Below are 27,407 nucleotides of genomic sequence, written 5' to 3'. Positions count from 1 at the left end.
TGAGCAAATGCAGACCCTTTAAAGCAATAATGCATGGCCCCCATTCCATGGGTCCCAACTCTCAAGGTTCAAGGGAATATTACTACAGCTATAACATGTACAGGAAACCTAGAGAATGGACACACTGTGAATACGAAAGGTTTCTAAAACTCAACGAATAGTCCCTCTCCTGATGCTCCAGTTTGACTTTCCAACTGCCTTACTATCAATCTCCCAACTTGGAGAGACAGGCCATTTAACCTCCTGGTTTGCACAGGTTCCCAATTTGGCAGAGGATGGAAGGCACGAGGGAGAAGCTATGAGAGAGTAGCTGTTAGGCATTTGGACGGGCACATGTCACTCTAATTTCCCGGCAGAAAGAAGAATTAACCAAAGTCTCAGCCACCCACCGGGAAACAGTATAGGACATGATCCAAAATTTTGGACTTGCGTTCAGCTCACAAAAAACGAGTTGAGAAATGGAGCTCAGGGGCACAGCAATTCACATACTGGCAGAGTGATAAAGGACAACTATCGTCCAAAAATCTGTTGAGGGAAGTCAACGAGGTGGACTTGAAAGCGAGGTAAAATAGCAGGAAACAGATTTCAAGAGGTACCTTGGAATCGCCTGTAAAGCACAGGAAGAGGGGCACAACTTGGACAATGGTGCACTTGGCCAAAAAGGGCGTATGCGTTTTTTCCTGAATATATTCAGGAGAAAACGCATACGCCCTTTTTGGCCAAGCAAGCAAGCGGGCAATGCAAATCTGCACTACAAAGAAGTATCACTTCCCACCGGTCAAAAGGGACATCCACAAAATGTGTAATAACCAGAAAGGCAAGACAGTCCCTGGAGAACAGGGAGCCTTGTTATGCTGATGGGCGGGATATAAACTGCCAACTGCCTCACTGGAGGAGTGCACTGTGTTCCCTAAAACAAGTAAACAACAGAGCTACAGAGCCAAGGCCACTTCCAGTCTAGGGAATATACCTTGGGAAAACTGAAAATCAATAAGAAAGAGCAACCTCCAAATTTAGGGCTGCACTGACTACAAGAACCTCAACTTGGGTACACCTTAAATATCCCAGGAAATATAAAAATGGTTCAAAACATTGTGGTACTTACGTACGATGGAATATTCCTCAGCCATGAAATCAATGTCATAAGACCAGTAGCAGCAAAGTGAGTGGATTCAGGTACGATGATTCTAAGTGAAATAAGTCACACAGAAAAAGAAACTTATCATAAGATATCACTTATGAAGATCCTGTAAACATGGCTACACGTGAACTGAGTTAGGAAAGAGAACAGAGTCTCACATTTAGAAAACAATCTTATGCCTGCATAAAGGGGATGGAGAGGTGGGGTGATGCATAAAACCAGAGTTTGATATAAGCACTGGGACCGTTCCAAAAACCAACTTTGGAATAGACAAGACCTACACCTTCCTCAGTGAAAGAGACTCAAAACCCCATATTTCCCGCAGAGGAATATATCTGACTAGTAAGAATCTTAAAACCTATGTATTGATATGACTCCATAAGGGAATCAAGTGTCTCTAGAATGGCATAAACATGGCAGCGAGAATCAGCTCAAACCCACTATAAAAAGGAATTTCAAAAGCAAAACCAAAAAACAGGGAAATTCTTTACAATTCCTTCAGGGTGTCTGAGGAAACCTGGAAAGACCCTATCTACAATGACAGCTGGATGTGGCATAAGGCTGGACACTTGGGAATGAGAGGATTAGTGAGATTGGGTGAGCAAATGCAGATCCTTTCAAGCAATAATGCATGGTCCCCATTCCATGGGTCCCAACTCTCCAGGTTTAAGGGAATATTACTACAGCTATAACATGTACAGGAAACCTAGAGAATGGACACACTGTGAATACGAAAGGTTTCTAAAACTCAACGAATAGTCCCTCTCCTGGTGCTCCAGTTTGACTTTCCAACTGCCTTACTATCAATCTCCCAACTTGGAGAGACAGGCCCTTTAACCTCCTGGTTTGCACAGGTTCCCAATTTGGCAGAGGATGGAAGGCACAAGGGAGAACCCATGAGAGAGTAGCTGTTAGGCATTTGGACGGGCACATGTCACTCTAATTTCCCGGCAGGAAGAAGAATTAACCAAAGTCTCAGCCACCCACCGGGAACCAGTATAGGATATGATCCAAAATTTTGGACTTGCGTTCAGCTCACAAAAAACGAGTTGAGAAATGGAGCTCAGGGGCACAGCAATTCACAAACTGGCAGAGTGATAAAGGACAACTATCGTCCAAAAATCTGTTGAGGGAAGTCAACGAGGTGGACTTGAAAGCGAGGCAAAATAGCAGGAAACAGATTTCAAGAGGTACCTTGGAATCGCCTGTAAAGCACAGGAAGAGGGGCACAACATGGACAATGGTGCACTTGGCAAAATAGGGCGTATGCGTTTTCTCCTGAATATATTCAGGAGAAAACGCATACGCCCTTTTTGGCCAAGCAAGCAAGTGGGCAATGCAAATCTGCACGACAAAGAAGTATCATTTCCCACCGGTCAAAAGGGACATCCACAAAATGTGTAAAAACCAGAAAGGCAAGACAGGCCCTGGAGAACAGGGAGCCTTGTTATGCTGATGGGCGGGATGTCAATTGCCAAGTGACTCACTGGAGGAGTGCATTGTGTTCCCTAAAACAAGTAAACAACAGAGCTACAGAGCCAAGGCCACTTCCAGTCTAGGGAATATACCATGGGAAAACTGAAAATCAATAAGAAAGAGCCACCTCCAAATTTAGGGCTGCACTGACTACAAGAACCTCAACTTGGGTACACCTTAAATATCCCAGGAAATATAAAAATGGTTCAAAACATTGTGGTACTTACGTACGATGGAATATTCCTCAGCCATGAAATCAATGTCATAAGACCAGTAGCAGCAAAGTGAGTGGATTCAGGTACGATGATTCTAAGTGAAATAAGTCACACAGAAAAAGAAACTTATCATAAGATATCACTTATGAAGATCCTGTAAACATGGCTACACGTGAACTGAGTTAGGAAAGAGAACAGAGTCTCACATTTAGAAAACACTCTTATGCCTGCATAAAGGGGAATGAGAGGTGGGGTGATGCATAAAACCAGAGTTTGATATAAGCACAGAGACCGTTCCAAAAACCAACTTTGGAATTGACAAGACCTACACCTTCCTCAGTGAAAGAGACTCAAAACCCCATATTTCCCACAGAGGAATATATCTGACTAGTAAGAATCTTAAAACCTATGTATTGTTATGTCTCCATAAGGGAATCAAGTGTGTCTAGAGTGGCATAAACATGGCAGCGAGAATCAGCTCAAACCCACTATAAAAAGGAATTTCAAAAGCAAAACGAAAAAACAGGGAAATTCTTTACAATTCCTTCAGGGTGTCTGAGGAAACCTGGAAAGACCCTATCTACAATGACAGCTGTATGTGGCAGAAGGCTGGACACTTGGGACTGAGAGGATTGGTGAGATTGGGTGAGCAAATGCAGACCCTTTCAAGCAATAATGCATGGCCCCCATTCCATGGGTCCCAACTCTCCAGGTTCAAGGGAATATTACTACAGCTATAACATGTACAGGAAACCTAGAGAATGGACACACTGTGAATACGAAAGGTTTCTAAAACTCAACGAATAGTCCCTCTCCTGATGCTCCAGTTTGACTTTCCAACTTCCTTACTATCAATCTCCCAACTTGCAGAGACAGGCCCTTTAACCTCCTGGTTTGCACAGGTTCCCAATTTGGCAGAGGATGGAAGGCACGAGGGAGAAGCCATGAGAGAGTAGCTGTTAGGCATTTGGACGGGCACATGTCACTCTAATTTCCCGGCAGAAAGAAGAATTAACCAAAGTCTCAGCCACCCACCTGGAAACAGTATAGGACATGATCCAAAATTTTGGACTTGCGTTCAGCTCACAAAAAACGAGTTGAGAAATGGAGCTCAGGGGCACAGCAATTCACAAACTGGCAGAGTGATAAAGGACAACTATCGTCCAAAAATCTGTTGAGGGAAGTCAACGAGGTGGAATTGAAAGCAAGGCAAAATAGCAGGAAACAGATTTCACGAGGTACCTTGGAATCGCCTGTAAAGCTCAGGAAGAGGGGCACAACTTGGACAATGATGCACTTGGCCAAAAAGGGCGTATGCGTTTTCTCCTGAATATATTCAGGAGAAAACGCATACGCCCTTTTTGGCCAAGCAAGCAAGCGGGCAATGCAAATCTGCACTACAAAGAAGTATCATTTCCCATCGGTCAAAAGGGACATCCACAAAATGTGTAAAAACCAGAAAGGCAAGACAGGCCCTGGAGAACAGGGAGCCTTGTTATGCTGATGGGCGGGATGTCAATTGCCAAGTGACTCACTGGAGGAGTGCATTGTGTTCCCTAAAACAAGTAAACAACCGAGCTACAGAGCCAAGGCCACTTCCAGTCTAGGGAATATACCATGGGAAAACTGAAAATCAATAAGAAAGAGCCACCTCCAAATTTAGGGCTGCACTGACTACAAGAACCTAAACTTGGGTACACCTTAAATATCCCAGGAAATATAAAAATGTTTCAAAACATTGTGGTATTTACGTACGATGGAATATTCCTCAGCCATGAAATCAATGTCATAAGACCAGTAGCAGCAAAGTGAGTGGATTCAGGTACGATGATTCTATGTGAAATAAGTCACACAGAAAAAGAAACTTATCATAAGATATCACTTATGAAGATCCTGTAAACATGGCTACACGTGAACTGAGTTAGGAAAGAGAAAAGAGTCTCACATTTAGAAAACACTCTTATGCCTGCATAAAGGGGAATGAGAGGTGGGGTGATGCATAAAACCAGAGTTTGATATAAGCACAGGGACCGTTTCAAAAACCAACTTTGGAATTGACAAGACCGGCACCTTCCTCAGTGAAAGAGACTCAAAACCCCATATTTCCCACAGAGGAATATATCTGACTAGTAAGAATCTTAAAACCTATGTATTGATATGTCTCCATAAGGGAATCAAGTGTATCTAGAGTGGCATAAACATGGCAGCGAGAATCAGCTCAAACCCACTATAAAAAGGAATTTCAAAAGCAAAACTAAAAAACAGGGAAATTCTTTACAATTCCTTCAGGGTGTCTGAGGAAACCTGGAAAGACCCTATCTACAATGACAGCTGTATGTGGCAAAAGGCTGGACACTTGGGACTGAGAGGATTGGTGAGATTGGGTGAGCAAATGCAGACCCTTTAAAGCAATAATGCATGGCCCCCATTCCATGGGTCCCAACTCTCCAGGTTGAAGGGAATATTACTACCGCTATAACATGTACAGGAAACCTAGAGAATGGACACACTGTGAATACGAAAGGTTTCTAAAACTCAACGAATAGTCCCTCTCCTGGTGCTCCAGTTTGACTTTCCAACTGCCTTACTATCAATCTCCCAACTTGGAGAGACAGGCCCTTTAACCTCCTGGTTTGCACAGGTTCCCAATTTGGCAGAGGATGGAAGGGACGAGGGAGAACCCATGAGAGAGTAGCTGTTAGGCATTTGGACGGGCACATGTCACTCTAATTTCCCGGCAGGAAGAAGAATTAACCAAAGTCTCAGCCACCCACCGGGAACCAGTATAGGACATGATCCAAAATTTTGGACTTGCGTTCAGCTCACAAGAAACGAGTTGAGAAATGGAGCTCAGGGGCACAGCAATTCACAAACTGGAAGAGTGATAAAGGACAACTATCATCCAAAAATCTGTTGAGGGAAGTCAACGAGGTGGACTTGAAAGCGAGGCAAAATAGAGGAAACAGATTTCAAGAGGTACCTTGGAATCGCCTGTAAAGCACAGGAAGAGGGGCACAACATGGACAATGGTGCACTTGGCCAAAAAGGGCGTATGCGTTTTCTCCTGAATATATTCAGGAGAAAACGCATACGCCCTTTTTGGCCAAGCAAGCAAGCGGGCAATGCAAATCTGCACTACAAAGATGTATCACTTCCCACCGGTCAAAAGGGACATCCACAAAATGTGTAATAACCAGAAAGGCAAGACAGGCCCTGGAGAACAGGGAGCCTTGTTATGCTGATGGGCGGGATGTCAATTGCCAACTGCCTCACTGGAGGAGTGCATTGTGTTCCCTAAAACAAGTAAACAACAGAGCTACAGAGCCAAGGCCACTTCCAGTCTAGGGAATATACCTTGGGAAAACTGAAAATCAATAAGAAAGAGCCACCTCCAAATTTAGGGCTGCACTGACTACAAGAACCTCAACTTGGGTACACCTTAAATATCCCAGGAAATATAAAAATGGTTCAAAACATTGTGGTACTTACGTACGATGGAATATTCCTCAGCCATGAAATCAATGTCATAAGACCAGTAGCAGCAAAGTGAGTGGATTCAGGTACGATGATTCTAAGTGAAATAAGTCACACAGAAAAAGAAACTTATCATAAGATATCACTTATGAAGATACTGTAAACATGGCTAAATGTGAACTGAGTTAAGAAAGGGAACAGAGTCTCACATTTAGAAAACACTCTTATGCCTGCATAAATGGGATGGAGAGGTGGGGTGATGCATAAAACCAGAGTTTGATATAAGCACAGGGACCGTTGCAAAAACCAACTTTGGAATAGACAAGACCTACACCTTCCTCAGTGAAAGAGACTCAAAACCCCATATTTCACGCAGAGGAATATATCTGACTAGTAAGAATCTTAAATCCTATGTATTGATATGACTCCATAAGGGAATCAAGTGTCTCTAGAATGGCATAAACATGGCAGCGAGAATCAGCTCAAACCCACTATAAAAAGGAATTTCAAAAGCAAAACCAAAAAACAGGGAAATTCTTTACAATTCCTTCAGGGTGTCTGAGGAAATCTGGAAAGACCCTATCTACAATGACAGCTGGATGTGGCATAAGGCTGGACACTTGGGACTGAGAGGATTAGTGAGATTGGGTGAGCAAATGCAGACCCTTTAAAGCAATAATGCATGGCCCCCATTCCATGGGTCCCAACTCTCCAGGTTCAAGGGAATATTACTACAGCTATAACATGTACAGGAAACCTAGAGAATGGACACACTGTGAATACGAAAGGTTTCTAAAACTCAACGAATAGTCCCTCTCCTGATGCTCCAGTTTGACTTTCCAACTGCCTTACTATCAATCTCCCAACTTGGAGAGACAGGCCCTTTAACCTCCTGGTTTGCACAGGTTCCCAATTTGGCAGAGGATGGAAGGCACGAGGGAGAAGCCATGAGAGAGTAGCTGTTAGGCATTTGGACGGGCACATGTCACTCTAATTTCCCGGCAGGAAGAAGAATTAACCAAAGTCTCAGCCACCCACCGGGAAACAGTATAGGACATGATCCAAAATTTTGGACTTGCGTTCAGCTCACAAAAAACGAGTTGAGAAATGGAGCTCAGGGGCACAGCAATTCACATACTGGCAGAGTGATAAAGGACAACTATCGTCCAAAAATCTGTTGAGGGAAGTCAACGAGGTGGACTTGAAAGCGAGGTAAAATAGCAGGAAACAGATTTCAAGAGGTACCTTGGAATCGCCTGTAAAGCACAGGAAGAGGGGCACAACTTGGACAATGATGCACTTGGCCAAAAAGGGCGTATGCGTTTTCTCCTGAATATATTCAGGAGAAAACGCATACGCCCTTTTTGGCCAAGCAAGCAAGCGGGCAATGCAAATCAGCACTACAAAGAAGTATCACTTCCCACCGGTCAAAAGGGACATCCACAAAATGTGTAATAACCAGAAAGGCAAGACAGGCCCTGGAGAACAGGGAGCCTTGTTATGCTGATGGGCGGGATATAAACTGCCAACTGCCTCACTGGAGGAGTGCATTGTGTTCCCTAAAACAAGTAAACAACAGAGCTACAGAGCCAAGGCCACTTCCAGTCTAGGGAATATACCTTGGGAAAACTGAAAATCAATAAGAAAGAGCCACCTCCAAATTTAGGGCTGCACTGACTACAAGAACCTCAACTTGGGTACACCTTAAATATCCCAGGAAATATAAAAATGGTTCAAAACATTGTGGTACTTACATACGATGGAATATTCCTCAGCCATGAAATCAATGTCATAAGACCAGTAGCAGCAAAGTGAGTGGATTTAGGTACGATGATTCTAAGTGAAATAAGTCACACAGAAAAAGAAACTTATCATAAGATATCACTTATGAAGATCCTGTAAACTTGGCTAAACGTGAACTGAGTTAGGAAAGAGAACAGAGTCTCACATTTAGAAAACACTCTTATGCCTGCATAAAGGGGATGGAGAGGTGGGGTGATGCATAAAACCAGAGTTTGATATAAGCACAGGGACCGTTCCAAAAACCAACTTTGGAATAGACAAGACCTACACCTTCCTCAGTGAAAGAGACTCAAAACCCCATATTTCACGCAGAGGAATATATCTGACTAGTAAGAATCTTAAATCCTATGTATTGATATGACTCCATAAGGGAATCAAGTGTCTCTAGAATGGCATAAACATGGCAGCGAGAATCAGCTCAAACGCACTATAAAAAGGAATTTCAAAAGCAAAACCAAAAAACAGGGAAATTCTTTACAATTCCTTCAGGGTGTCTGAGGAAACCTGGAAAGACCCTATCTACAATGACAGCTGGATGTGGCATAAGGCTGGACACTTGGGACTGAGAGGATTAGTGAGATTGGGTGAGCAAATGCAGACCCTTTCAAGCAATAATGCATGGCCCCCATTCCATGGGTCCCAACTCTCCAGGTTTAAGGGAATATTACTACAGCTATAACATGTACAGGAAACCTAGAGAATGGACACACTGTGAATACGAAAGGTTTCTAAAACTCAACGAATAGTCCCTCTCCTGGTGCTCCAGTTTGACATTCCAACTGCCTTACTATCAATCTCCCAACTTGGAGAGACAGGACCTTTAACCTCCTGGTTTGCACAGGTTCCCCATTTGGCAGAGGATGGAAGGCACGAGGGAGAACCCATGAGAGAGTAGCTGTTAGGCATTTGGACAGGCACATGTCACTCTAATTTCCCAGCAGGAAGAAGAATTAACCAGAGTCTCAGCCAACCACCGGGAACCAGTATAGGACATGATCCAAAATTTTGGACTTGCGTTCAGCTCACAAAAAAACGAGTTGAGAAATGGAGCTCAGGGGCACAGCAATTCACAAACTGGCAGAGTGATAAAGGACAACTATCGTCCAAAAATCTGTTGAGGGAAGTCAACGAGGTGGACTTGAAAGCAAGGCAAAATAGCAGGAAACAGATTTCACGAGGTACCTTGGAATCGCCTGTAAAGCTCAGGAAGAGGGGCACAACTTGGACAATGATGCACTTGGCCAAAAAGGGCGTATGCGTTTTCTCCTGAATATATTCAGGAGAAAACGCATACGCCCTTTTTGGCCAAGCAAGCAAGCGGGCAATGCAAATCTGCACGACAAAGAAGTATCATTTCCCACCGGTCAAAAGGGACATCCACAAAATGTGTAAAAACCAGAAAGGCAAGACAGGCCCTGGAGAACAGGGAGCCTTGTTATGCTGATGGGCGGGATGTCAATTGCCAAGTGACTCACTGGAGGAGTGCATTGTGTTCCCTAAAACAAGTAAACAACAGAGCTACAGAGCCAAGGCCACTTCCAGTCTAGGGAATATACCATGGGAAAACTGAAAATCAATAAGAAAGAGCCACCTCCAAATTTAGGGCTGCACTGACTACAAGAACCTCAACTTGGGTACACCTTAAATATCCCAGGAAATATAAAAATGGTTCAAAACATTGTGGTACTTACGTACGATGGAATATTCCTCAGCCATGAAATCAATGTCATAAGACCAGTAGCAGCAAAGTGAGTGGATTCAGGTACGATGATTCTAAGTGAAATAAGTCACACAGAAAAAGAAACTTATCATAAGATATCACTTATGAAGATCCTGTAAACATGGCTACACGTGAACTGAGTTAGGAAAGAGAACAGAGTCTCACATTTAGAAAACACTCTTATGCCTGCATAAAGGGGAATGAGAGGTGGGGTGATGCATAAAACCAGAGTTTGATATAAGCACAGAGACCGTTCCAAAAACCAACTTTGGAATTGACAAGACCTACACCTTCCTCAGTGAAAGAGACTCAAAACCCCATATTTCCCACAGAGGAATATATCTGACTAGTAAGAATCTTAAAACCTATGTATTGTTATGTCTCCATAAGGGAATCAAGTGTGTCTAGAGTGGCATAAACATGGCAGCGAGAATCAGCTCAAACCCACTATAAAAAGGAATTTCAAAAGCAAAACGAAAAAACAGGGAAATTCTTTACAATTCCTTCAGGGTGTCTGAGGAAACCTGGAAAGACCCTATCTACAATGACAGCTGTATGTGGCAGAAGGCTGGACACTTGGGACTGAGAGGATTGGTGAGATTGGGTGAGCAAATGCAGACCCTTTCAAGCAATAATGCATGGCCCCCATTCCATGGGTCCCAACTCTCCAGGTTCAAGGGAATATTACTACAGCTATAACATGTACAGGAAACCTAGAGAATGGACACACTGTGAATACGAAAGGTTTCTAAAACTCAACGAATAGTCCCTCTCCTGATGCTCCAGTTTGACTTTCCAACTTCCTTACTATCAATCTCCCAACTTGCAGAGACAGGCCCTTTAACCTCCTGGTTTGCACAGGTTCCCAATTTGGCAGAGGATGGAAGGCACGAGGGAGAAGCCATGAGAGAGTAGCTGTTAGGCATTTGGACGGGCACATGTCACTCTAATTTCCCGGCAGAAAGAAGAATTAACCAAAGTCTCAGCCACCCACCTGGAAACAGTATAGGACATGATCCAAAATTTTGGACTTGCGTTCAGCTCACAAAAAACGAGTTGAGAAATGGAGCTCAGGGGCACAGCAATTCACAAACTGGCAGAGTGATAAAGGACAACTATCGTCCAAAAATCTGTTGAGGGAAGTCAACGAGGTGGAATTGAAAGCAAGGCAAAATAGCAGGAAACAGATTTCACGAGGTACCTTGGAATCGCCTGTAAAGCTCAGGAAGAGGGGCACAACTTGGACAATGATGCACTTGGCCAAAAAGGGCGTATGCGTTTTCTCCTGAATATATTCAGGAGAAAACGCATACGCCCTTTTTGGCCAAGCAAGCAAGCGGGCAATGCAAATCTGCACTACAAAGAAGTATCATTTCCCATCGGTCAAAAGGGACATCCACAAAATGTGTAAAAACCAGAAAGGCAAGACAGGCCCTGGAGAACAGGGAGCCTTGTTATGCTGATGGGCGGGATGTCAATTGCCAAGTGACTCACTGGAGGAGTGCATTGTGTTCCCTAAAACAAGTAAACAACCGAGCTACAGAGCCAAGGCCACTTCCAGTCTAGGGAATATACCATGGGAAAACTGAAAATCAATAAGAAAGAGCCACCTCCAAATTTAGGGCTGCACTGACTACAAGAACCTAAACTTGGGTACACCTTAAATATCCCAGGAAATATAAAAATGTTTCAAAACATTGTGGTATTTACGTACGATGGAATATTCCTCAGCCATGAAATCAATGTCATAAGACCAGTAGCAGCAAAGTGAGTGGATTCAGGTACGATGATTCTATGTGAAATAAGTCACACAGAAAAAGAAACTTATCATAAGATATCACTTATGAAGATCCTGTAAACATGGCTACACGTGAACTGAGTTAGGAAAGAGAAAAGAGTCTCACATTTAGAAAACACTCTTATGCCTGCATAAAGGGGAATGAGAGGTGGGGTGATGCATAAAACCAGAGTTTGATATAAGCACAGGGACCGTTTCAAAAACCAACTTTGGAATTGACAAGACCGGCACCTTCCTCAGTGAAAGAGACTCAAAACCCCATATTTCCCACAGAGGAATATATCTGACTAGTAAGAATCTTAAAACCTATGTATTGATATGTCTCCATAAGGGAATCAAGTGTATCTAGAGTGGCATAAACATGGCAGCGAGAATCAGCTCAAACCCACTATAAAAAGGAATTTCAAAAGCAAAACTAAAAAACAGGGAAATTCTTTACAATTCCTTCAGGGTGTCTGAGGAAACCTGGAAAGACCCTATCTACAATGACAGCTGTATGTGGCAAAAGGCTGGACACTTGGGACTGAGAGGATTGGTGAGATTGGGTGAGCAAATGCAGACCCTTTAAAGCAATAATGCATGGCCCCCATTCCATGGGTCCCAACTCTCCAGGTTGAAGGGAATATTACTACCGCTATAACATGTACAGGAAACCTAGAGAATGGACACACTGTGAATACGAAAGGTTTCTAAAACTCAACGAATAGTCCCTCTCCTGGTGCTCCAGTTTGACTTTCCAACTGCCTTACTATCAATCTCCCAACTTGGAGAGACAGGCCCTTTAACCTCCTGGTTTGCACAGGTTCCCAATTTGGCAGAGGATGGAAGGGACGAGGGAGAACCCATGAGAGAGTAGCTGTTAGGCATTTGGACGGGCACATGTCACTCTAATTTCCCGGCAGGAAGAAGAATTAACCAAAGTCTCAGCCACCCACCGGGAACCAGTATAGGACATGATCCAAAATTTTGGACTTGCGTTCAGCTCACAAGAAACGAGTTGAGAAATGGAGCTCAGGGGCACAGCAATTCACAAACTGGAAGAGTGATAAAGGACAACTATCATCCAAAAATCTGTTGAGGGAAGTCAACGAGGTGGACTTGAAAGCGAGGCAAAATAGAGGAAACAGATTTCAAGAGGTACCTTGGAATCGCCTGTAAAGCACAGGAAGAGGGGCACAACATGGACAATGGTGCACTTGGCCAAAAAGGGCGTATGCGTTTTCTCCTGAATATATTCAGGAGAAAACGCATACGCCCTTTTTGGCCAAGCAAGCAAGCGGGCAATGCAAATCTGCACTACAAAGATGTATCACTTCCCACCGGTCAAAAGGGACATCCACAAAATGTGTAATAACCAGAAAGGCAAGACAGGCCCTGGAGAACAGGGAGCCTTGTTATGCTGATGGGCGGGATGTCAATTGCCAACTGCCTCACTGGAGGAGTGCATTGTGTTCCCTAAAACAAGTAAACAACAGAGCTACAGAGCCAAGGCCACTTCCAGTCTAGGGAATATACCTTGGGAAAACTGAAAATCAATAAGAAAGAGCCACCTCCAAATTTAGGGCTGCACTGACTACAAGAACCTCAACTTGGGTACACCTTAAATATCCCAGGAAATATAAAAATGGTTCAAAACATTGTGGTACTTACGTACGATGGAATATTCCTCAGCCATGAAATCAATGTCATAAGACCAGTAGCAGCAAAGTGAGTGGATTCAGGTACGATGATTCTAAGTGAAATAAGTCACACAGAAAAAGAAACTTATCATAAGATATCACTTATGAAGATACTGTAAACATGGCTAAATGTGAACTGAGTTAAGAAAGGGAACAGAGTCTCACATTTAGAAAACACTCTTATGCCTGCATAAATGGGATGGAGAGGTGGGGTGATGCATAAAACCAGAGTTTGATATAAGCACAGGGACCGTTGCAAAAACCAACTTTGGAATAGACAAGACCTACACCTTCCTCAGTGAAAGAGACTCAAAACCCCATATTTCACGCAGAGGAATATATCTGACTAGTAAGAATCTTAAATCCTATGTATTGATATGACTCCATAAGGGAATCAAGTGTCTCTAGAATGGCATAAACATGGCAGCGAGAATCAGCTCAAACCCACTATAAAAAGGAATTTCAAAAGCAAAACCAAAAAACAGGGAAATTCTTTACAATTCCTTCAGGGTGTCTGAGGAAATCTGGAAAGACCCTATCTACAATGACAGCTGGATGTGGCATAAGGCTGGACACTTGGGACTGAGAGGATTAGTGAGATTGGGTGAGCAAATGCAGACCCTTTAAAGCAATAATGCATGGCCCCCATTCCATGGGTCCCAACTCTCCAGGTTCAAGGGAATATTACTACAGCTATAACATGTACAGGAAACCTAGAGAATGGACACACTGTGAATACGAAAGGTTTCTAAAACTCAACGAATAGTCCCTCTCCTGATGCTCCAGTTTGACTTTCCAACTGCCTTACTATCAATCTCCCAACTTGGAGAGACAGGCCCTTTAACCTCCTGGTTTGCACAGGTTCCCAATTTGGCAGAGGATGGAAGGCACGAGGGAGAAGCCATGAGAGAGTAGCTGTTAGGCATTTGGACGGGCACATGTCACTCTAATTTCCCGGCAGGAAGAAGAATTAACCAAAGTCTCAGCCACCCACCGGGAAACAGTATAGGACATGATCCAAAATTTTGGACTTGCGTTCAGCTCACAAAAAACGAGTTGAGAAATGGAGCTCAGGGGCACAGCAATTCACATACTGGCAGAGTGATAAAGGACAACTATCGTCCAAAAATCTGTTGAGGGAAGTCAACGAGGTGGACTTGAAAGCGAGGTAAAATAGCAGGAAACAGATTTCAAGAGGTACCTTGGAATCGCCTGTAAAGCACAGGAAGAGGGGCACAACTTGGACAATGATGCACTTGGCCAAAAAGGGCGTATGCGTTTTCTCCTGAATATATTCAGGAGAAAACGCATACGCCCTTTTTGGCCAAGCAAGCAAGCGGGCAATGCAAATCAGCACTACAAAGAAGTATCACTTCCCACCGGTCAAAAGGGACATCCACAAAATGTGTAATAACCAGAAAGGCAAGACAGGCCCTGGAGAACAGGGAGCCTTGTTATGCTGATGGGCGGGATATAAACTGCCAACTGCCTCACTGGAGGAGTGCATTGTGTTCCCTAAAACAAGTAAACAACAGAGCTACAGAGCCAAGGCCACTTCCAGTCTAGGGAATATACCTTGGGAAAACTGAAAATCAATAAGAAAGAGCCACCTCCAAATTTAGGGCTGCACTGACTACAAGAACCTCAACTTGGGTACACCTTAAATATCCCAGGAAATATAAAAATGGTTCAAAACATTGTGGTACTTACATACGATGGAATATTCCTCAGCCATGAAATCAATGTCATAAGACCAGTAGCAGCAAAGTGAGTGGATTTAGGTACGATGATTCTAAGTGAAATAAGTCACACAGAAAAAGAAACTTATCATAAGATATCACTTATGAAGATCCTGTAAACTTGGCTAAACGTGAACTGAGTTAGGAAAGAGAACAGAGTCTCACATTTAGAAAACACTCTTATGCCTGCATAAAGGGGATGGAGAGGTGGGGTGATGCATAAAACCAGAGTTTGATATAAGCACAGGGACCGTTCCAAAAACCAACTTTGGAATAGACAAGACCTACACCTTCCTCAGTGAAAGAGACTCAAAACCCCATATTTCACGCAGAGGAATATATCTGACTAGTAAGAATCTTAAATCCTATGTATTGATATGACTCCATAAGGGAATCAAGTGTCTCTAGAATGGCATAAACATGGCAGCGAGAATCAGCTCAAACGCACTATAAAAAGGAATTTCAAAAGCAAAACCAAAAAACAGGGAAATTCTTTACAATTCCTTCAGGGTGTCTGAGGAAACCTGGAAAGACCCTATCTACAATGACAGCTGGATGTGGCATAAGGCTGGACACTTGGGACTGAGAGGATTAGTGAGATTGGGTGAGCAAATGCAGACCCTTTCAAGCAATAATGCATGGCCCCCATTCCATGGGTCCCAACTCTCCAGGTTTAAGGGAATATTACTACAGCTATAACATGTACAGGAAACCTAGAGAATGGACACACTGTGAATACGAAAGGTTTCTAAAACTCAACGAATAGTCCCTCTCCTGGTGCTCCAGTTTGACATTCCAACTGCCTTACTATCAATCTCCCAACTTGGAGAGACAGGACCTTTAACCTCCTGGTTTGCACAGGTTCCCCATTTGGCAGAGGATGGAAGGCACGAGGGAGAACCCATGAGAGAGTAGCTGTTAGGCATTTGGACAGGCACATGTCACTCTAATTTCCCAGCAGGAAGAAGAATTAACCAGAGTCTCAGCCAACCACCGGGAACCAGTATAGGACATGATCCAAAATTTTGGACTTGCGTTCAGCTCACAAAAAAACGAGTTGAGAAATGGAGCTCAGGGGCACAGCAATTCACAAACTGGCAGAGTGATAAAGGACAACTATCGTCCAAAAATCTGTTGAGGGAAGTCAACGAGGTGGACTTGAAAGCAAGGCAAAATAGCAGGAAACAGATTTCACGAGGTACCTTGGAATCGCCTGTAAAGCTCAGGAAGAGGGGCACAACTTGGACAATGATGCACTTGGCCAAAAAGGGCGTATGCGTTTTCTCCTGAATATATTCAGGAGAAAACGCATACGCCCTTTTTGGCCAAGCAAGCAAGCGGGCAATGCAAATCTGCACTACAAAGAAGTATCATTTCCCATCGGTCAAAAGGGACATCCACAAAATGTGTAAAAACCAGAAAGGCAAGACAGGCCCTGGAGAACAGGGAGCCTTGTTATGCTGATGGGCGGGATGTCAATTGCCAAGTGACTCACTGGAGGAGTGCATTGTGTTCCCTAAAACAAGTAAACAACAGAGCTACAGAGCCAAGGCCACTTCCAGTCTAGGGAATATACCATGGGAAAACTGAAAATCAATAAGAAAGAGCCACCTCCAAATTTAGGGCTGCACTGACTACAAGAACCTCAACTTGGGTACAGCTTAAATATCCCAGGAAATATAAAAATGGTTCAAAACATTGTGGTACCTACGTACGATGGAATATTCCTCAGCCATGAAATCAATGTCATAAGACCAGTAGCAGCTAAGTGAGTGGATTCAGGTACGATGATTCTGAGTGAAATAAGTCACACAGAAAAAGAAACTTATCATAAGATATCACTTATGAAGATCCTGTAAACATGGCTACACGTGAACTGAGTTAGGAAAGAGAACAGAGTCTCACATTTAGAAAACACTCTTATGCCTGCATAAAGGGGAATGAGAGGTGGGGTGATGCATAAAACCAGAGTTTGATATAAGCACAGGGACCGTTTCAAAAACCAACTTTGGAATTGACAAGACCGACACCTTCCTCAGTGAAAGAGACTCAAAACCCCATATTTCCCACAGAGGAATATATCTGACTAGTAAGAATCTTAAAACCTATGTATTGATATGTCTCCATAAGGGAATCAAGTGTATCTAGAGTGGCATAAACATGGCAGCGAGAATCAGCTCAAACCCACTATAAAAAGGAATTTCAAAAGCAAAACCAAAAAACAGGGAAATTCTTTACAATTCCTTCAGGGTGTCTGAGGAAACCTGGAAAGACCCTATATACAATGACAGCTGGATGTGGCATAAGGCTGGACACTTGGGACTGAGAGGATTAGTGAGATTGGGTGAGCAAATGCAGACCATTTCAAGCAATAATGCATGGCCCCCATTCCATGGGTCCCAACTCTCCAGGTTGAAGGGAATATTACTACCGCTATAACATGTACAGGAAACCTAGAGAATGGACACACTGTGAATACGAAAGGTTTCTAAAACTCAACGAATAGTCCCTCTCCTGGTGCTCCAGTTTGACATTCCAACTGCCTTACTATCAATCTCCCAACTTGGAGAGACAGGCCCTTTAACCTCCTGGTTTGCACAGGTTCCCCATTTGGCAGAGGATGGAAGGCACGAGGGAGAACCCATGAGAGAGTAGCTGTTAGGCATTTGGACGGGCACATGTCACTCTAATTTCCCGGCAGGAAGAAGAATTAACCAAAGTCTCAGCCACCCACCGGGAACCAGTATAGGACATGATCCAAAATTTTGGACTTGCGTTCAGCTCACAAAAAACGAGTTGAGAAATGGAGCTCAGGGGCACAGCAATTCACAAACTGGCAGAGTGATAAAGGACAACTATCGTCCAAAAATCTGTTGAGGGAAGTCAACGAGGTAGACTTGAAAGCAAGGCAAAATAGCAGGAAACAGATTTCACGAGGTACCTTGGAATCGCCTGTAAAGCTCAGGAAGAGGGGCACAACTTGGACAATGATGCACTTGGCCAAAAAGGGCGTATGCGTTTTCTCCTGAATATATTCAGGAGAAAACGCATACGCCCTTTTTGGCCAAGCAAGCAAGCGGGCAATGCAAATCTGCACTACAAAGAAGTATCATTTCCCATCGGTCAAAAGGGACATCCACAAAATGTGTAAAAACCAGAAAGGCAAGACAGGCCCTGGAGAACAGGGAGCCTTGTTATGCTGATGGGCGGGATGTCAATTGCCAAGTGACTCACTGGAGGAGTGCATTGTGTTCCCTAAAACAAGTAAACAACCGAGCTACAGAGCCAAGGCCACTACCAGTCTAGGGAATATACCATGGGAAAACTGAAAATCAATAAGAAAGAGCCACCTCCAAATTTAGGTCTGCACTGACTACAAGAACCTAAACTTGGGTACACCTTAAATATCCCAGGAAATATAAAAATGGTTCAAAACATTGTGGTACTTACGTACGATGGAATATTCCTCAGCCATGAAATCAATGTCATAAGACCAGTAGCAGCAAAGTGAGTGGATTCAGGTACGATGATTCTAAGTGAAATAAGTCACACAGAAAAAGAAACTTATCATAAGATATCACTTATGAAGATCCTGTAAACATGGCTACACGTGAACTGAGTTAGGAAAGAGAACAGAGTCTCACATTTAGAAAACACTCTTATGCCTGCATAAAGGGGAATGAGAGGTGGGGTGATGCATAAAACCAGAGTTTGATATAAGCACAGGGACCGTTCCAAAAACCAACTTTGGAATTGACAAGACCTACACCTTCCTCAGTGAAAGAGACTCAAAACCCCATATTTCCCGCAGAGGAATATATCTGACTAGTAAGAATCTTAAAACCTATGTATTGTTATGTCTCCATAAGGGAATCAAGTGTGTCTAGAGTGGCATAAACATGGCAGCGAGAATCAGCTCAAACCCACTATAAAAAGGAATTTCAAAAGCAAAACGAAAAAACAGGGAAATTCTTTACAATTCCTTCAGGGTGTCTGAGGAAACCTGGAAAGACCCTATCTACAATGACAGCTCTATGTGGCAAAAGGCTGGACACTTGGGACTGAGAGGATTGGTGAGATTGGGTGAGCAAATGCAGACCCTTTAAAGCAATAATGCATGGCCCCCATTCCATGGGTCCCAACTCTCCATGTTCAAGGGAATATTACTACAGCTATAACATGTACAGGAAATCTAGAGAATGGACACACTGTGAATACGAAAGTTTTCTAAAACTCAACGAATAGTCCCTCTCCTGATGCTCCAGTTTGACTTTCCAACTGCCTTACTATCAATCTCCCAACTTGGAGAGACAGGCCCTTTAACCTCCTGGTTTGCACAGGTTCCCAATTTGGCAGAGGATGGAAGGCACGAGGGAGAAGCCATGAGAGAGTAGCTGTTAGGCATTTGGACGGGCACATGTCACTCTAATTTCCCGGCAGGAAGAAGAATTAACCAAAGTCTCAGCCACCCACCGGGAAACGGTATAGGACATGATCCAAAATTTTGGACTTGCGTTCAGCTCACAAAAAACGAGTTGAGATATGGAGCTCAGGGGCACAGCAATTCACATACTGGCAGAGCGATAAAGACAACTATCGTCCAAAAATCTGTTGAGGGAAGTCAACGAGGTGGACTTGAAAGCGAGGCAAAATAGCAGGAAACAGATTTCAAGAGGTACCTTGGAATCGCCTGTAAAGCACAGTAAGAGGGGCACAACTTGGACAATGATGCACTTGGCCAAAAAGGGCGTATGCGTTTTGTCCTGAATATATTCAGGAGAAAACGCATACGCCCTTTTTGGCCAAGCAAGCAAGCGGGCAATGCAAATCTGCACTACAAAGAAGTATCACTTCCCACCGGTCAAAAGGGACATCCACAAAATGTGTAATAACCAGAAAGGCAAGACAGGCCCTGGAGAACAGGGAGCCTTGTTATGCTGATAGGCGGGATATAAACTGCCAACTGCCTCACTGGAGGAGTGCATTGTGTTCCCTAAAACAAGTAAACAACAGAGCTACAGAGCCAAGGCCACTTCCAGTCTAGGGAATATACCTTGGGAAAACTGAAAATCAATAAGAAAGAGCCACCTCCAAATTTAGGGCTGCACTGACTACAAGAACCTCAACTTGGGTACACCTTAAATATCCCAGGAAATATAAAAATGGTTCAAAACATTGTGGTACTTACGTACGATGGAATATTCCTCAGCCATGAAATCAATGTCATAAGACCAGTAGCAGCAAAGTGAGTGGATTCAGGTACGATGATTCTAAGTGAAATAAGTCACACAGAAAAAGAAACTTATCATAAGATATCACTTATGAAGATCCTGTAAACATGGCTACACGTGAACTGAGTTAGGAAAGAGAACAGAGTCTCACATTTAGAAAACACTCTTATGCCTGCATAAAGGGGATGGAGAGGTGGGGTGATGCATAAAACCAGAGTTTGATATAAGCACAGGGACCGTTCCAAAAACCAACTTTGGAATAGACAAGACCTACACCTTCCTCAGTGAAAGAGACTCAAAACCCCATATTTCCCGCAGAGGAATATATCTGACTAGTAAGAATCTTAAATCCTATGTATTGATATGACTCCATAAGGGAATCAAGTGTCTCTAGAATGGCATAAACATGGCAGCGAGAATCAGCTCAAACGCACTATAAAAAGGAATTTCAAAAGCAAAACCAAAAAACAGGGAAATTCTTTACAATTCCTTCAGGGTGTCTGAGGAAACCTGGAAAGACCCTATCTACAATGACAGCTGGATGTGGCATAAGGCTGGACACTTGGGACTGAGAGGATTAGTGAGATTGGGTGAGGAAATGCAGACCCTTTCAAGCAATAATGCATGGCCCCCATTCCATGGGTCCCAACTCTCCAGGTTTAAGGGAATATTACTACAGCTATAACATGTACAGGAAACCTAGAGAATGGACACACTGTGAATACGAAAGGTTTCTAAAACTCAACGAATAGTCCCTCTCCTGGTGCTCCAGTTTGACATTCCAACTGCCTTACTATCAATCTCCCAACTTGGAGAGACAGGCCCTTTAACCTCCTGGTTTGCACAGGTTCCCCATTTGGCAGAGGATGGAAGGCACGAGGGAGAACCCTTGAGAGAGTAGCTGTTAGGCATTTGGACGGGCACATGTCACTCTAATTTCCCGGCAGGAAGAAGAATTAACCAAAGTCTCAGCCACCCACCGGGAACCAGTACAGGACATGATCCAAAATTTTGGACTTGCGTTCAGCTCACAAAAAACGAGTTGAGAAATGGAGCTCAGGGGCACAGCAATTCACAAACTGGCAGAGTGATAAAGGACAACTATCGTCCAAAACTCTGTTGAGGGAAGTCAACGAGGTGGACTTGAAAGCAAGGCAAAATAGCAGGAAACAGATTTCATGAGGTACCTTGGAATCACCTGTAAAGCTCAGGAAGAGGGGCACAACTTGGACAATGATGCACTTGGCCAAAAAGGGCGTATGCGTTTTCTCCTGAATATATTCAGGAGAAAACGCATACGCCCTTTTTGGCCAAGCAAGCAAGCGGGCAATGCAAATCTGCACTACAAAGAAGTATCATTTCCCATCGGTCAAAAGGGACATCCACAAAATGTGTAAAAACCAGAAAGGCAAGACAGGCCCTGGAGAACAGGGAGCCTTGTTATGCTGATGGGCGGGATGTCAATTGCCAAGTGACTCACTGGAGGAGTGCATTGTGTTCCCTAAAACAAGTAAACAACAGAGCTACAGAGCCAAGGCCACTTCCAGTCTAGGGAATATACCATGGGAAAACTGAAAATCAATAAGAAAGAGCCACCTCCAAATTTAGGGCTGCACTGACTACAAGAACCTAAATTTGGGTACACCTTAAATATCCCAGGAAATATAAAAATGGTTCAAAACATTGTGGTACTTACGTACGATGGAATATTCCTCAGCCATGAAATCAATGTCATAAGACCAGTAGCAGCAAAGTGAGTGGATTCAGGTACGATGATTCTAAGTGAAATAAGTCACACAGAAAAAGAAACTTATCATAAGATATCACTTATGAAGATCCTGTAAACATGGCTACACGTGAACTGAGTTAGGAAAGAGAACAGAGTCTCACATTTAGAAAACACTCTTATGCCTGCATAAAGGGGAATGAGAGGTGGGGTGATGCATAAAACCAGAGTTTGATATAAGCACAGGGACCGTTCCAAAAACCAACTTTGGAATTGACAAGACCTACACCTTCCTCAGTGAAAGAGACTCAAAACCCCATATTTCCCGCAGAGGAATATATCTGACTAGTAAGAATCTTAAAACCTATGTATTGTTATGTCTCCATAAGGGAATCAAGTGTGTCTAGAGTGGCATAAACATGGCAGCGAGAATCAGCTCAAACCCACTATAAAAAGGAATTTCAAAAGCAAAACGAAAAAACAGGGAAATTCTTTACAATTCCTTCAGGGTGTCTGAGGAAACCTGGAAAGACCCTATCTACAATGACAGCTCTATGTGGCAAAAGGCTGGACACTTGGGACTGAGAGGATTGGTGAGATTGGGTGAGCAAATGCAGACCCTTTAAAGCAATAATGCATGGCCCCCATTCCATGGGTCCCAACTCTCCATGTTCAAGGGAATATTACTACAGCTATAACATGTATAGGAAACCTAGAGAATGGACACACTGTGAATACGAAAGGTTTCTAAAACTCAACGAATAGTCCCTCTCCTGATGCTCCAGTTTGACTTTCCAACTGCCTTACTATCAATCTCCCAACTTGGAGAGACAGGCCCTTTAACCTCCTGGTTTGCACAGGTTCCCAATTTTGCAGAGGATGGAAGGCACGAGGGAGAAGCCATGAGAGAGTAGCTGTTAGGCATTTGGACGGGCACATGTCACTCTAATTTCCCGGCAGGAAGAAGAATTAACCAAAGTCTCAGCCACCCACCGGGAAACAGTATAGGACATGATCCAAAATTTTGGACTTGCGTTCAGCTCACAAAAAACGAGTTGAGATATGGAGCTCAGGGGCACTGCAATTCACATACTGGCAGAGTGATAAAGGACAACTATCGTCCAAAAATCTGTTGAGGGAAGTCAACGAGGTGGACTTGAAAGCGAGGCAAAATAGCAGGAAACAGATTTCAAGAGGTACCTTGGAATCGCCTGTAAAGCACAGGAAGAGGGGCACAACTTGGACAATGATGCACTTGGCCAAAAAGGGCGTATGCGTTTTCTCCTGAATATATTCAGGAGAAAACGCATACGCCCTTTTTGGCCAAGCAAGCAAGCGGGCAATGCAAATCTGCACTACAAAGAAGTATCATTTCCCACCGGTCAAAAGGGAAATCCACAAAATGTGTAAAAACCAGAAAGGCAAGACAGGCCCTGGAGAACAGGGAGCCTTGTTATACTGATGGGCGGGATGTCAATTGCCAACTGCCTCACTGGAGGAGTGCATTGTGTTCCCTAAAACAAGTAAACAACAGAGCTACAGAGCCAAGGCCACTTCCAGTCTAGGGAATATACCATGGGAAAACTAAAATCAATAAGAAAGAGCCACCTCCAAATTTAGGGCTGCACTGACTACAAGAACCTAAACTTGGGTACACCTTAAATATCCCAGGAAATATAAAAATGGTTCAAAACATTGTGGTACTTACGTACGATGCAATATTCCTCAGCCTTGAAATCAATGTCATAAGACCAGTAGCAGCAAAGTGAGTGGATTCAGGTACGATGATTCTAAGTGAAATAAGTCACACAGAAAAAGAAACTTATCATAAGATATCACTTATGAAGATCCTGTAAACATGGCTACACGTGAACTGAGTTAGGAAAGAGAACAGACTCTCACATTTAGAAAACACTCTCATGCCTGCATAAAGGGGAATGAGAGGTGGGGTGATGCATAAAACCAGAGTTTGATATAAGCACAGGGACCGTTCCAAAAACCAACTTTGGAATAGACAAGACCTACACCTTCCTCAGTGAAAGAGACTCAAAACCCCATATTTCACGCAGAGGAATATATCTGACTAGTAAGAATCTTAAAACCTATGTATTGATACGACTCCATAAGGGAATCAAGTGTCTCTAGAATGGCATAAACATGGCAGCGAGAATCAGCTCAAACGCACTATAAAAAGGAATTTCAAAAGCAAAACCAAAAAACAGGGAAATTCTTTACAATTCCTTCAGGGTGTCTGAGGAATCCTGGAAAGACCCTCTCTACAATGACAGCTGGATGTGGCATAAGGCTGGACACTTGGGACTGAGAGGATTAGTGAGATTGGGTGAGCAAATGCAGATCCTTTCAAGCAATAATGCATGGCCCCCATTCCATGGGTCCCAACTCTCCAGGTTTAAGGGAATATTACTACAGCTATAACATGTACAGGAAACCTAGAGAATGGACACACTGTGAATACGAAAGGTTTCTAAAACTCAACGAATAGTCCCTCTCCTGGTGCTCCAGTTTGACTTTCCAACTGCCTTACTATCAATCTCCCAACTTGGAGAGACAGGCCCTTTAACCTCCTGGTTTGCACAGGTTCCCAATTTGGCAGAGGATGGAAGGCACGAGGGAGAACCCATGAGAGAGTAGCTGTTAGGCATTTGGACGGGCACATGTCACTCTAATTTCCCGGCAGGAAGAAGAATTAACCAAAGTCTCAGCCACCCACCGGGAACCAGTATAGGACATGATCCAAAATTTTGGACTTGCGTTCAGCTCACAAAAAACGAGTTGAGAAATGGAGCTCAGGGGCACAGCAATTCACAAACTGGCAGAGTGATAAAGGACAACTATCGTCCAAAAATCTATTGAGGGAAGTCAACGAGGTGGACTTGAAAGCAAGGCAAAATAGCAGGAAACAGATTTCAAGAGGTACCTTGGAATCGCCTGTAAAGCTCAGGAAGAGGGGCACAACTTGGACAATGATGCACTTGGCCAAAAAGGGCATATGCGTTTTCTCCTGAATATATTCAGGAGAAAACGCATACGCCCTTTTTGGCCAAGCAAGCAAGCGGGCAATGCAAATCTACACTACAAAGAAGTATCATTTCCCATCGGTCAAAAGGGACATCCACAAAATGTGTAAAAACCAGAAAGGCAAGACAGGCCCTGGAGAACAGGGAGCCTTGTTATGCTGATGGGCGGGATGTCAATTGCCAAGTGACTCACTGGAGGAGTGCATTGTGTTCCCTAAAACAAGTAAACAACCGAGCTACAGAGCCAAGGCCACTTCCAGTCTAGGGAATATACCATGGGAAAACTGAAAATCAATAAGAAAGAGCCACCTCCAAATTTAGGGCTGCACTGACTACAAGAACCGCAACTTGGGTACACCTTAAATATCCCAGGAAATATAAAAATGGTTCAAAACATTGTGGTACTGACGTACGATGGAATATTCCTCAGCCATGAAATCAATGTCATAAGACCAGTAGCAGCAAAGTGAGTGGATTCAGGTACGATGATTCTAAGTGAAATAAGTCACACAGAAAAAGAAACTTATCATAAGATATCACTTATGAAGATCCTGTAAACATGGCTACACGTGAACTGAGTTAGGAAAGAGAACAGAGTCTCACATTTAGAAAACACTCTTATGCCTGCATAAAGGGGAATGAGAGGTGGGGTGATGCATAAAACCAGAGTTTGATATAAGCACAGGGACCGTTCCAAAAACCAACTTTGGAATTGACAAGACCTACACCTTCCTCAGTGAAAGAGACTCAAAACCCCATATTTCCCGCAGAGGAATATATCTGACTAGTAAGAATCTTAAAACCTATGTATTGTTATGTCTCCATAAGGGAATCAAGTGTGTCTAGAGTGGCATAAACATGGCAGCGAGAATCAGCTCAAACCCACTATAAAAAGGAATTTCAAAAGCAAAACGAAAAAACAGGGAAATTCTTTACAATTCCTTCAGGGTGTCTGAGGAAACCTGGAAAGACCCTATCTACAATGACAGCTTTATGTGGCAAAAGGCTGGACACTTGGGACTGAGAGGATTGGTGAGATTGGGTGAGCAAATGCAGACCCTTTAAAGCAATAATTCATGGCCCCCATTCCATGGGTCCCAACTCTCCATGTTCAAGGGAATATTACTACAGCTATAACATGTACAGGAAACCTAGAGAATGGACACACTGTGAATACGAAAGGTTTCTAAAACTCAACGAATAGTCCCTCTCCTGATGCTCCAGTTTGACTTTCCAACTGCCTTACTATCAATCTCCCAACTTGGAGAGACAGGCCCTTTAACCTCCTGGTTTGCACAGGTTCCCAATTTGGCAGAGGATGGAAGGCACGAGGGAGAAGCCATGAGAGAGTAGCTGTTAGGCATTTGGACGGGCACATGTCACTCTAATTTCCCGGCAGGAAGGAGAATTAACCAAAGTCTCAGCCACCCACCGGGAAACAGTATAGGACATGATCCAAAATTTTGGACTTGCGTTCAGCTCACAAAAAACGAGTTGAGATATGGAGCTCAGGGGCACAGCAATTCACATACTGGCAGAGTGATAAAGGACAACTATCGTCCAAAAATCTGTTGAGGGAAGTCAACGAGGTGGACTTGAAAGCGAGGCAAAATAGCAGGAAACAGATTTCAAGAGGTACCTTGGAATCGCCTGTAAAGCAGAGGAATAGGGGCACAACATGGACAATGGTGCACTTGGCCAAAAAGGGCGTATGCGTTTTCTCCTGAATATATTCAGGAGAAAACGCATACGCCCTTTTTGGCCAAGCAAGCAAGCGGGCAATGCAAATCTGCACTACAAAGAAGTATCACTTCCCACCGGTCAAAAGGGACATCCACAAAATGTGTAAAAACCAGAAAGGCAAGACCTGCCCTGGAGAACAGGGAGCCTTGTTATGCTGATGGACGGGATATAAACTGCCAACTGCCTCACTGGAGGAGTGCATTGTGTTCCCTAAAACAAGTAAACAACAGAGCTACAGAGCCAAGGCCACTTCCAGTCTAGGGAATATACCTTGGGAAAACTGAAAATCAATAAGAAAGAGCCACCTCCAAATTTAGGGCTGCACTGACTACAAGAACCTCAACTTGGGTACACCTTAAATATCCCAGGAAATATAAAAATGGTTCAAAACATTGTGGTACTTACGTACGATGGAATATTCCTCAGCCATGAAATCAATGTCATAAGACCAGTAGCAGCAAAGTGAGTGGATTCAGGTACGATGATTCTAAGTGAAATAAGTCACACAGAAAAAGAAACTTATCATAAGATATCACTTATGAAGATCCTGTAAACATGGCTACACGTGAACTGAGTTAGGAAAGAGAACAGAGTCTCACATTTAGAAAACACCCTTATGCCTGC

Source organism: Mesoplodon densirostris, chromosome 1, assembly GCF_025265405.1.
Source record: "Mesoplodon densirostris isolate mMesDen1 chromosome 1, mMesDen1 primary haplotype, whole genome shotgun sequence".
NCBI classification, from domain to species: Eukaryota; Metazoa; Chordata; class Mammalia; order Artiodactyla; family Ziphiidae; genus Mesoplodon; species Mesoplodon densirostris.
This window is presented reverse-complemented; position numbering follows the sequence as displayed.